At 45.7% G+C, this 11,810-nt stretch overlaps 1 pseudogene; it reads left to right on the forward strand.

Moving 5' to 3' along the window:
• Positions 1-659: 659 nt before the first annotated feature.
• Positions 660-8,115, forward strand: LOC105745651 (zinc finger protein 552-like; annotated as a pseudogene).
• The last annotated feature ends 3,695 nt before the right edge of the window (positions 8,116-11,810 follow it).

An 11,810-nucleotide genomic window follows, 5' to 3' on the forward strand; every position in this document is an offset into this window, starting at 1 on the left:
CGGGACCGTCCCTCCGGGGTCGGGAGTGACCCCAAGCTCCTCCCCGACCCCTCCGGCTCCAGCGGCCGAGTCTCACTGCACCACCCGATCCACAGGTCGGCGGCCGGCCCTGCCCCTCCGTCCCCGTCCCGGCGCGCTCCGACCCTCCCCAGCGCGCAGGCGGCTCCAGCGCGCTCTCGAGCGGGGACGACTCCCGCGTGGGGAAGGGGCTCGGGGACGAAGTCGCCTCTGCGCCGGGACCCGCGCGGGCCCCAGGAGGCGCCCGGCACTATCTCGCGGCACCAAGTGGCTCGAGGTCTTCGGGCTCCGCGCGCCTGAGGGGCCACCAGAGACTACGGATTCGCTTCCCGGTATCGTCCGAGCGACCCGTGGGGCCCTGGAAGCCTCTGGAAACTATTTTGGGGCTCTGGGGGCAGGCTGAGCTCCGTGGAGTCGGAAACAAGATCGACACTTCGGCTATGCCCCCTCGAGAGGGGCGCGGGCCCAGCCTCACCCCACAGCACCGGCGGAGGCGAGGCGCCGTCTCCCCGCGCGCTGCCGGGTGCCAGCCTGTTATCCTCGAGGCCTGCACGTGTTGCTGCGGGAACTACGTTACCCAGGGTGCGCTGCGCTGAGCGACAACGGGTTCAGCCAATGAAGGCCCGGGATGAGCGTTCCCTGCGCGCGCATCGCGTCGGGGCGGGACTGCCTGCGTCCTGCTCTTGGCGGTCATTTGGGCGGGTTACAGGTTGGTTTGGGTCGGTGCCTTCGGGAGTTCTGGCTTGAGACCGAGGTGACGGCACCAAGACGGAGCAGGGAGTCGTTGTCGCCAACACGTGAATCGCTGTCACCACTGCCAGACTCGGCGGCGGCGCCGCCCATGGTGACCCGCACCAGTGCTCGTTTGGGGACTGCTGCGCCCGGGCCCCCGCTGCCCGCTAGCTCCCCTCTTACGGCTCTGTCCAGGACCCTGCTCCGCCCACAGGTTCCAATGGCGGCGGCCGCGCCCATGGACCCGGCTCCGGCAAGTGCTGCGTCCTCAGGCCCTCGCCACGCTTACCTGAATCTCCGAATCTTAAAGCGTCTGTTGAAGGGCACCTGCTCACTTCACTGCAACCCAGGCCCCTGGGTCATGAGACGCCTGTGAGTGGGATCCCGATTTCTGACAACCAGCGTTGTCACTAGTCTGGGAGAGTGTTACAGGAGGAGGGGCCGGCTATGTAAAGGATTGGAGGTACGACTGAGACTGGGATATTGGGGAAAAAAAGGGGTCCATCGTGTATGTGCAGAGAACAGGAAGTGTGGGGCGTAGTCGCCCCTGGAATGGTAGGCTGAAGGGTTGTACTTTCCTTTGGAAGATCCTGGGAGCCATGAGTGGAGAGGTGGGGAAGGAAGTGTTGAATAGAGGATAGACGAGATCTAACTTAGAGTTTTAAAATTCTCTCCAAGGCTTATCAGAGGAAGAACAGACTGTAGGGAGTCGTGAGGATAGTGAGGCATAAGGAGGCAGCCCTTGTTGATCACACAGCTGGTGAGAAGCACTGAGGACTGGGATACAGAGATTAGAGCATCTTCCCAGGATCACCTGGCTCCAGGGCTTGGCAGAGGTACAGGGAGGGTCTGAGTTCATTGAGTACCGCAGTGGCCTCTGGCCTCTGTGGCTTGCCTCATCCCATGGGTTCACATGGCTGCAGAAGCATTTACAGAAACCACAAAGAAGTGGTGAGCATCCACAGCCCACACTGGTCCCAACCCTACCGGCATGTTCTCTGGGGTAGTGATATCTTGGGATTTTTCGCCCATCATTTCCCCATCCTTGGGAAACCCTGGAGGAACCCAACCACAGGGTCCTGATTTGAGGCCAGGTGTTATGTGGAGGAGTATCCAGTGGCTAGAGGTGTGCGAGGTTATCACAGGAACAGGTACTACTAGCATGCAAAAATGCTTCGAAGTGTGACTGAGCTGGGATCAAGGAACTGCAGGTTTCCTTTTGGAAGTAGGAGCCAGGCCTGGAATGTGTCTAATCCAGTAGTAATGGGAGGGTTGGATCAGTGAGACAGGTGATCTAACCAAGTCCTAATGGGCTCCATCTGGCTGCAGTAAGGAAGTCAGACTATAGAGGTGAGAGGGAGAAGGAGAGAGACCAAAGAGGAGATTATTGCAGTAGTCCAGGTGAGAGTGGATAGAACAAAGTTTTAACTGTGGAGGTAGGAAATGTGGTTGGATCTGGATCCATTTGTTAAAAGAGGCGAACTGGAGTTTGTGATGTGGTAGGTGAGAACGAAAAAGGAAGTAGTCAGGGATAGCCCCAAGGTTGTTGGTCCTAGCAGCTGGAGGAGTAGAAGCTGCATCAATTGAGATGGAGAAGTTAGTAGTGGAAGCAGTTTTCAGTGGGGTAGGAAGGAGTTTTGTTTTAGCCATGTTAAGAGTCTGAGATGTTTTAGAGAACTCTTAGTGACTGCATCAAGTGACTAGTTGAACCCCAGGTCTGGAACTCTGGGAAAGGATTCAGAGTGTAGATGTCCAAAAGTGGTGGCTACTATGTGGACCATGATAGAGCTGTGAGTTACATTTAGCAATGGGTATCTACAGGTCATATTAATAATGCTACTTGTGGGCCAGGAATAAGGTTGAGTACTGAGGCCTGATTCTCTTGCTTGAAACCTAGACGAAGAAGAGAAGTTTCCATGAAGGAATGTGGGCAGGATGGTCTGACAAGTGACCCAGGCTTTCAGCGAAAAAATAGACGTAACATGGATGCAGAGGCAAAGGAGGAATCAAGGCATGATGACACGAAGTTGGTGCTACTACTGCTTATTCACAACTCTGTGTGTACTCACCAGAATGTGTTGGTGAGCTTTGGTGGGCTCTAGGGTGTTTCATCCTCACTGGTAGATAAGCTCAGGAGCAAATGTCATCATCTGGGAGAGTCACTATGCCTCAACAGGGGGCCAGTAAGGCTGGGTTTTGAATGAGGGTCTGGTGGAGAGGAGCATTGTGACTGCTGAAGGGCAGCTAGTGCAGCATGGAAGTGGAAGAGGGCATTGGGTATCAGATCTGCTTGTACTTCTGGTGGCAAATGTTGAAGCAAAGATCACAGGCAGGCAGGGAAGCCTTCTAGCAGAATTCAGGGCTGCCCCTGGCAGTGGGAGCCATTGGAGGTCTGGGATAGTATGGGATCCTATTTGAATTTGCAAAACACTCTCTTGATGCCATGTGTCAAATAATATGAGGCAAGTTTAAGGAGATGCCTATAGTGTGGGACATAGAGGTGGAAGGGGCTATTGGAGTGTAGACTGTGGGGTCTGAAAACACATGAGAGATGCAACCTTATGAATCTTGTACACATGGAGAGGGAGTGTGAACTAATTGCCCCTTGGCCTGTTATTGGGGACATAAGGGTGAAGGGTGACCCAAATTTTATTGTGTTGGAGAGGCATGATATGGAGACCCCTGGGAAATTGCCTGGTGGGACAGCTTAGATGGTGCTTGTCTGCCCACCCGCCTGTTGTTTTTCTATGGTACACAGTGATCAAGGGAAAAAGAAGAATGGGACATAAGTGCACCAAGGACACCAGGGCTTGGTATCTCCTATAAGTTGGGAACTTTGGAGGAGAAAGATTGGAGTGAGGAGATGGTTGTGGGTCTTTGGGGAGAGACTCTTGGTTTCATCTCTCCTCCTTGTAGCAGGACAGTGCAACTTTTGATGATGTGGTCGTGCACTTCTCCTGGGAGGAATGGGGCCTCCTTGATGAGTCTCAGAGATGCCTTTACCATGATGTGATGATGGAGAACTTTGTTCTTATAACCTCTCTAGGTAAGGCCCTCACATTCACCTCCGTGACCTAGGCTACAGTCCGTTTTTCTGCCTTTCCCCAGGGCATGCTTTATCCTTCTCATGTCTGGACTGTGGGTGCTGCTTTCTTCCACAGCTCCCTGGGCAGGTGCTGTTGTTGCTAGGGCTGTGTTGTTTGCCATGCCCTCTTCTTTCTCCTGCAGCTCCAACACTGCTGACACAAAGCCTCCTAGGGAAGATTCAAAGTTAGTAGTCTTGCCATCAGCCAAATGGATCCTGCCTTGCTTGCCCTTTCCCTCGCAGAGTGATTGTGTCCAGATCCATGGCATTTCTGTGCTACAAGTTTTGCCTCCTTCCCCTAGTAAACTGTTTCTCTTGGCTGTTTCTCCTAGGAATTAGAGTTAATAACATGGTCACTACTTATGTGGATCATGGGCTATTCTTGAAAGACCCTCCTCCAGTTTCATTTTTGTAATAGTTTTCTTTTCTTTGGTCTGTTGTGTGCTGAATTGCTCCTGAATGAGTGCTGGCCACTCACCTGTCCTGTCTTTCCTTTAGGACTTATATAATGCAAGTCCCCTAGAGTTGCTCAGCTGGGAGATTGGAGAGCCCTGGGTAGTTCGCAGAATGGACTTGACTCCGGCTCTGGCAAGATGGGCTCATGGGAACCTAATCTTGATGGGTGTAGGTGGGGGGATAGAATGATGTCAGAACTGTATATAAAACATACCAGGAAACTTTCCTGTGTCCACCAGTGTTTTAGTGTCAATGCCAGTGGCCATACTTCATTTCTCTCTTTTCCCCATTCTTGGTACTTAACCAGTTTGTCATTTCTACTCTGACTTCTGGCCCCTGGTTGCACCCAACTCTCCTGCTTCATCCCATAATGCCTTCCACTGCACAACTCCATCTGCAGTGTTCCCCAACATTGGCCACATATGTGTCATGAAGTGTTCTCCATTTTCCTCATCCTGAAAATCCCATATAACCATTGGTGATGGGGCTAATCCCTGCCCCCAAAGACAACATGCACTTCACTAGCATTTCTTTCCTCTCAGGTTTATGGTGTGGAGGAGAAAATAAGGAAGCACCTTCTGAGCAGAGGGTTTCAGTGGAAAGAGTGTCACAGGTAAGAACTATAAAATCAGATCCATCAACCCAGAAGGCTCATCTCTGTGAGATGTGTGTCCCTGTCATGAAAGACATTTTCCTGGCTAAGCACCAATTAATACATCCTGGGCAGAAATGGTACACATGTGGGACATGTGGGAAACAATTCTGGCTTACTGCAAATCTTCACCAACACCGGAAGGAGCACAGTGGTGAGAAAGTCTTCAGCAAGAACATGAACAGGTCTTCCTTTGCGAAGAATTATATATTCCATACATCAGGGGAGCCCCTCACTTGTGGGGTGGTTGGGAAGGACTTCCCAGCCAACGTGGGCCTTCTCCAGAATCAGACTAATCCCACAGGGGTGAAACCACACAACAGTACCGAGCACGTGGAGGCCTTTCACAATGGAAAAAGGCATTACAAGTGTGACGACTGCAAAAAAGCCTTCAGCCACAAACGCACACTTGTTCAGCATCAGAGAGTCCACACTGGAGAAGGGCTTTATGAGTGTAGCGAATGTGGGAAAACCTTCACCTACAGACACACTTTTGTTCAGCATAAGACAGTCCATACTGGAGAAAGGCCTTAGGAGTGCGAATGTGGGAAAGCCTTCAGGTTTAAATATAAACTTGTTCAGCACCAGCGAATTCACACTGGAGAAAAGCCTTATGAGTGCAGAGAATTGTGGGAAAGCCTTTATCCAAAGCTCCATCCTCATTCAACATCAGAGAATTCACACTGGAGTAAGGCCTTATGAGTGTGGTGAATGTGGGAAGTCATTTAGACAAAGCTCCAGCCTCGTTCAACACCGGAGAATTCACACTGGAGCAAAGCCTTATGAGTGTGGTGAATGTGGGAAATCCTTTAGCCAAAGTTTCAGCCTCATTCTCCATCAGAGGATTCACACTGGAGAAAGGCCTTATCGATGAAGTGAATGTGGGAAGTCTTTTAGCCAAAATTACACCCTCATTCAACACCAAAAACTTCACACTAGATAGAGGCCTCGTGAATGCAGCCAATGTAAGAAAGCCTTCAATTACCAGTTTGCTATGATTGAGCACCAAAAACTTTGCCACTCAGATAGGCTTTGTGATGCAGAGCATGTAGGAAAGCCTTCAGTCAATGATCTAATTTCATTCATCACCAGAAATTCCAGGAAGGAGAAGGGCTTTAGATCTACAGAGGATGTGCTATCAAGTAGTTCAATGTAATAGCAGTAGACTTTCAAAGGGAAGTTGATCCTCATGCATCTGAACATTCACATAGGGAAATTCCCCATGATTTCCAGGTATGTGAAAAGCTTTTAAAAGTTGCATTACATACTTTTATTTGCCCAGGGCCCTTGCCAGAGTTATGTCATTGCCAGGTTCTGTGACAAACCATCTCTCCTCTCCACTTACCAGGTTTCCAGTGTGTATCAGTCACCCCTGCATGCTCAGGGAAAACAAACATTTGTGTTTTCCTTTTCCCTGGGGAAAATCATGAAGAGTCTAGTCCTTAGGGAGGTCTCATTCCTTGACTTTTTAGGATATGAACTTTTACCCAGTTTTGTCTAAAAATCATATGAGGTTCTGCTGGTTGCTTATAAAAAAGGCCTACCTTCTTTATTGCATTATTCATTTCATGTGACATGCTCCTGTTGGATTTTCTAACCTCCAAGTCAACGTGGGAACTGTCAGCTTCACATTGCTTTGGTTTGTGCATTAATGAAGATCTAAGTCTCCTTTTATCTTGGAAGTTCTGTTCATTGTGTGGGATGTGTTGGAAACAGAATTGGCCTCTGATAGTATGAAAAAAGTGAACTCTTCTTGTGGGGTCCTCTGTTTTTGTGTATCTCAGAGAGGACAGTATGATAGCAGAGAGTACCTATCATTAACAGTTTTGGCCTAATTTACATTCTGCCCAAAGCCACCTAGGAAAGGCTACAGGGCTTTGTGATCCTAATTTGTGGCTAGGACGCCAGCATTTTGGGGCCTCTGGGCTCAAGAGTAGAGTGCAGTTGTAACACCCATCAGTGCTTCTGGGGAAAGCATGAATTGGTTCCTTTCTTCCACAAGATGTCACATATGCCCAGCACTGTTGAAGGGAATGTCCTGCCAAGTGACCATAGGCACTAGTCTCTAAAATTCACTTGACTGGTATCACTACTTAGAGGACTGCAGGGGCCAGGGGGAACTATAATTAGTACAAAGCCCTGGAATAATAGGCAGTGGAGGACACTACAGCAAACTGCAGTGAATGTGTCTCATCTAAAATGCATTCGCAAATGTTCCAGTGACTGGCTATGCTGGGTGTACAGAAGTTCTCAGAACCTCCATACCTCTGTCTTTTAGCTGAGGTCATTGTCATGGAGATTAATCTCAAGGTATTATGGATCTCTGCAGCCTTTCTGTACTGTTCACCTCAAGGCCATTTGTACACAATGAAGAAAGTGATAGAATTCTTGTCTATCATTCCTGCTGATACAAAATGGTCTTCATCACTCATCAATATTCCAGATGCAGGGCTGCTCTTCCCATGTCATGAGGAGAGAGATGCTGGAGTCAATATAGGGTTGCCAAAGCTTTTGGTTTTCCAAAAAGTGGAAGAAATCAGCCTAATTTTAAACAATTGCTTAAAGCTTTATTGAGGTGTTGACATGCAAAAAACAGCACATACTTAAAGTGTATAATTTGATACATTTTGAAATGTATAAACATATGAAACCATCATAATTATAATGAACACATCCATCACCCCGTATTTACCTTCTGTTTTGTAATCTCTTTCCCTGCACTGCCTGACCCTCCATGGATCCATGTGTTTACTTTCTTTTGCAGCAGATTGGTTTGCATTTTCTAGAATATGTGAATAGAATCCTAAAATGCTTATATATTTTTTATAGTGATGTCTTCATTATAATTTTTTTTTTGAAGTACTAGGGCCAGGGACTGAACTTGGGACCTTGTATGTGGGAAGCCAGCACTCAACCACTGAGCTTCACCAGCTCCCCTTCATTATAATTATTTTGAGATTCATCAATGTTAGATATGTGAATGGTCCTTTCTTTTAATTATAGTGTCTTGTGTTGTATGGCTATAATTGCTTTTGAATACCTCTTTTTTTTTTTTATGTACATTATTATGTTACCATATGCTTTTAAGTTTAATCTATGTTGTTGGCATATTCCCTTTCACTTTTCTACATCTGGATATTCAGTAATACAATAAATCGAGCTCTGCTTTTTACTATTTGGCACTTCCTGGTGTAAATACTCCCACCATGGCTAATTTCAAACTGCCGACATAATGTGACTGGAGAGGGTTGGGAAGATTTCCCAGTAGCACCCCATTATATTCTCTTTCCTCCATACTGATATATTAGCTTTGAATAATCTCTAGAACCTAGATAATAATGAAACAGTAAAGTGATTAGGAAGTGCCAAATTTTTAATAATTGTGGCTTTTTTTAGTATAAAGTAAAATATATTTTTGTCATATAACAAATATTTTGATGTAAATCATTAGTAGCATTGGTTCAAAGATGACAAGGCCCTGAATCAACATCTCAGTAATTCTTTTGCCATCTTACAGTCACAAAATGGTTACAGATGGCTAGAGGTTCCCCCTCACTACGTTCATAATAATAAGTTGTGACTCAGTTCCCCCTGACATGCACTGAGGAAAGATAAGCACACACACACACCCCATAGCGTATGTGTCTGAAAGTGTGGCACTTCCCCAAAGGTTGAGCAAAGCCACGTGGAGACAGGAGTAAAGTGAGAAAGACATTTTCATCACCTCCAGATCAAAACACCACGTGCTCCTCAAGCATTCCTAGAAAATATAACTCCTTAACCCACTGCCCTCTGGTCATACATGGGAAATTTTTCACTGCTAGGGTTTCCTATTGGCTCCTGCACCTCACTTGAACCCTTGACCCCTTCTCACCAACTATCATTTCTCCAGCCAGGAATGTACTCTATGAATTCAAAGCCCCCTTTTCAGAGGCAGGCTGAAGTCTGTTCTTCAGGCTTACTACATTGGGAGAGTTTCCCAATAAACTGCAGTCATCTATCTCCATGTCCCAGTGAACACCACCTTTTCTCCAACATGGAGCAACTCACACCACATTCAAAGGCAGGAGGCTGGTGGCAGGGTTATGCAGAGCATTTGTCCTCAACTTCTGTCTCACATCAAAAGTAAAATCCTTCTCTAAAGCTCCTAGCAGATTCTCCTTAAATTTTATTAGCCAGACTTAGAACATATGCCTGCTTGCCCCTAAACCCATGACTGAACCCACCTTCCACGAAGTTAAAGAATTTCTGAGTGAGAAAAAAAGAATTGGACTTTAGTAGCAAAGAGGAATAGCAGATAATAAATATCTTTGGCTAGTCAACCAACAGTGTCTGCCACAGCACTGTTCCAAAAAGGTGGCAGGGGACTCATGTAGAAGTTAAAAGGAAGCAAAGCAAAAACCTCTGCATAAACTTTCTACACTATGGCAAATTGCACAATGCAGTTACAGCCTGAAGCAAAATTCCTAAAAAGAGCTGCATTACTTTTCTATTTCTGTTTATGCATAACAAAGGATCACAACTTTACAGAGCCGTGCCTTCTGATTGGCTGCCAGGACTGAGCTAGAGGGAGGGTGCTGGTCAGGTGCATGTACATGTGCCTGCTGTGGCGCCCCTGGAAGCGGCCTGTGTCCTGGGGTCTGCCTGTGGGGAGCAGGGGAACTGGCAAAGACTCTGGGTCCTTGGAAGGGCTTGTGGTGCTAAGGTAAGGTCCCTCAGGGATTACATTTCTCCTCTTAGAGTCCGCTCTCATAATCACCAAGTGTGTCGTTTTTTTCCCTAAAAGCACTAGTGCATGCCCGGTGGTTATGGAACTTGACAAAGCACCTAGGCCTGGCCTCCCATTCACTTGAAGTTCCATCTGGGGCCAATCCAGTTAAACCAGCCACCTGCTTTGCACCCCTTGTAGTGACTTAACAATGGCGTTCACATTTTTAAATGGTTGGGGGAAAAACTAAAAGAATTTTTGGTGATGTGAAAATTATATGAAATTCAAATTTACCTCCATAATGACGTTTTATTGGAACACAGAATGTCCGTTCATTTAGCTGTCAAGTATGGCTGTTTTCAGCTTCAACAGCCGAGTTGACTAAATGTGACAGAGTCTGCACTTAAATATTGACTGCCTGGCTCTTTATAGGAAAAGTTTGTAGGTTGTTGGTTTATTTGTATTTTTTCTTCTTTAATTTATCCACCAATTCTGTCAGAAGATTGTCTTAATAACCTTGTGAAAAAAACCACCTTTTGGATTTGTTCATCTATAAAGCTATTTTCTTCTCTTTTTATTTTTTTTTATTTTTTAAATGTATTGAAGTATATCACTCGTACATAAACATACCTAAATAATAAGTGTATAGTAATAGTTATAAATTTACCCAAAAAAAAGCATACATAACACCACACAGGACTTTCATACCTCACCGTACCACCAATACCTTGCATTGTTAAACATTTTTAACTAATGATTAAAGAACATTATCAAAATATTACTATTAACCAAAGTATTTTCCCCAACCCAACCTATTATTATTATCATTATGTTATTTATAAGCATACATAACAATAAGTATATTAAAAATTGAGAGCTTACAAAGCAAACATTCAACATCATACAGGGGTTCCGTACATAAACCCTTTGTTAGAAAGAAATCTTCTGGAAGAAAATAAGGCTCACCCAATTGTGGAGAAGAAAAGAATTTATTCTCAATCTTGCAAGAAGGGGCGCACAACCAGAAAACATGGCTGGCACCCCGAACAAAGAAAAATGACACAGTTTATACCCCTAAGCCTAGCACGCAAGCCCTTCCTCTGTTTCTCCATATATTGGATGCTTCAGAAGTTACAGCCTATCCGAGAAGATCTAACATTCCCGCGCAAAAGTTTGTGATTAACCGCTTCCCTCATCACATTCCAACCATTTTTGTTTTTACCAGCTCCCCTTTGCCAAATAAGGAATGGAATGTAGTGCTGAATTGGTATTGGCTTAGCTCTTTCTTGGGATTTTTTTTTTTTTTTTTTTTTTTTTTTTTACTGCTTATAGGACTGGCTTAAGCTGGTTTCCTTTGTTGCTGTTTAACCTGGGAGTGGGAGACTGAGGCAGTAGGCTGCCAGGTTACATTAATCATTGTTTTCTAACTTTCTGTGAAAACTAAACTAATCTTTGTTTCTTACAATTGCCCCTCTTTCTTTTAAATTCTTTTTTGTTTTCACATTTCCGTTCTTCAAATTTTCTAAGTGCTATCTCACACTCTTCATCATAAGAATCTCCTTCTTTAAAGGGGTACAGATTGTTTTGCCTACAGTGTATGGGCATTTGTTTGGTTAGGGCAGTTTCAATGAGTCTTTGAACTAGCCCTCGGGCACATGGAATGATACAGCATCCGACTTTGTAAGCACCCCAGCTGAGATAATGAGGGAAGTTAAGATGGGCAGTGCAACCCCTTTCCATTTTCCAAACCAATTTTCAAGCCATCTTGTGAGTGAATTACTAAAGCCAGAATTCTCTACTAATTCCTCAGATAGGGCTGTTAGGCCTTGTAAAGCTTTAGTGATAGTTCCATCAGGGGCAGTGTTACTGGGGATGAATGTACAGCAACTACCTCCAATGATAACACAGACTCCCCCTTTCTCAGCTAGCATCATATCTAAGGCCATTCTATTTTCCCATGCCATTCTGCTAGTAGCATCTAATTGTGCTGCAATTCCTTTAACTGCATTCCTGGTGTAATTAATAAATCTCTGTTGGTTATAATAGATATAATTAATCCAGTCTACATTTTTATTAGTGGTGACCCACCAGAACAAGAAAGACTCAAACCCAGCTGCTACCTGATTTCTAGCCTTAAACTCATCTGGGACTCCTCGGGG

This window comes from Dasypus novemcinctus, chromosome 18 (assembly GCF_030445035.2).
Source record: "Dasypus novemcinctus isolate mDasNov1 chromosome 18, mDasNov1.1.hap2, whole genome shotgun sequence".
NCBI classification, from domain to species: Eukaryota; Metazoa; Chordata; class Mammalia; order Cingulata; family Dasypodidae; genus Dasypus; species Dasypus novemcinctus.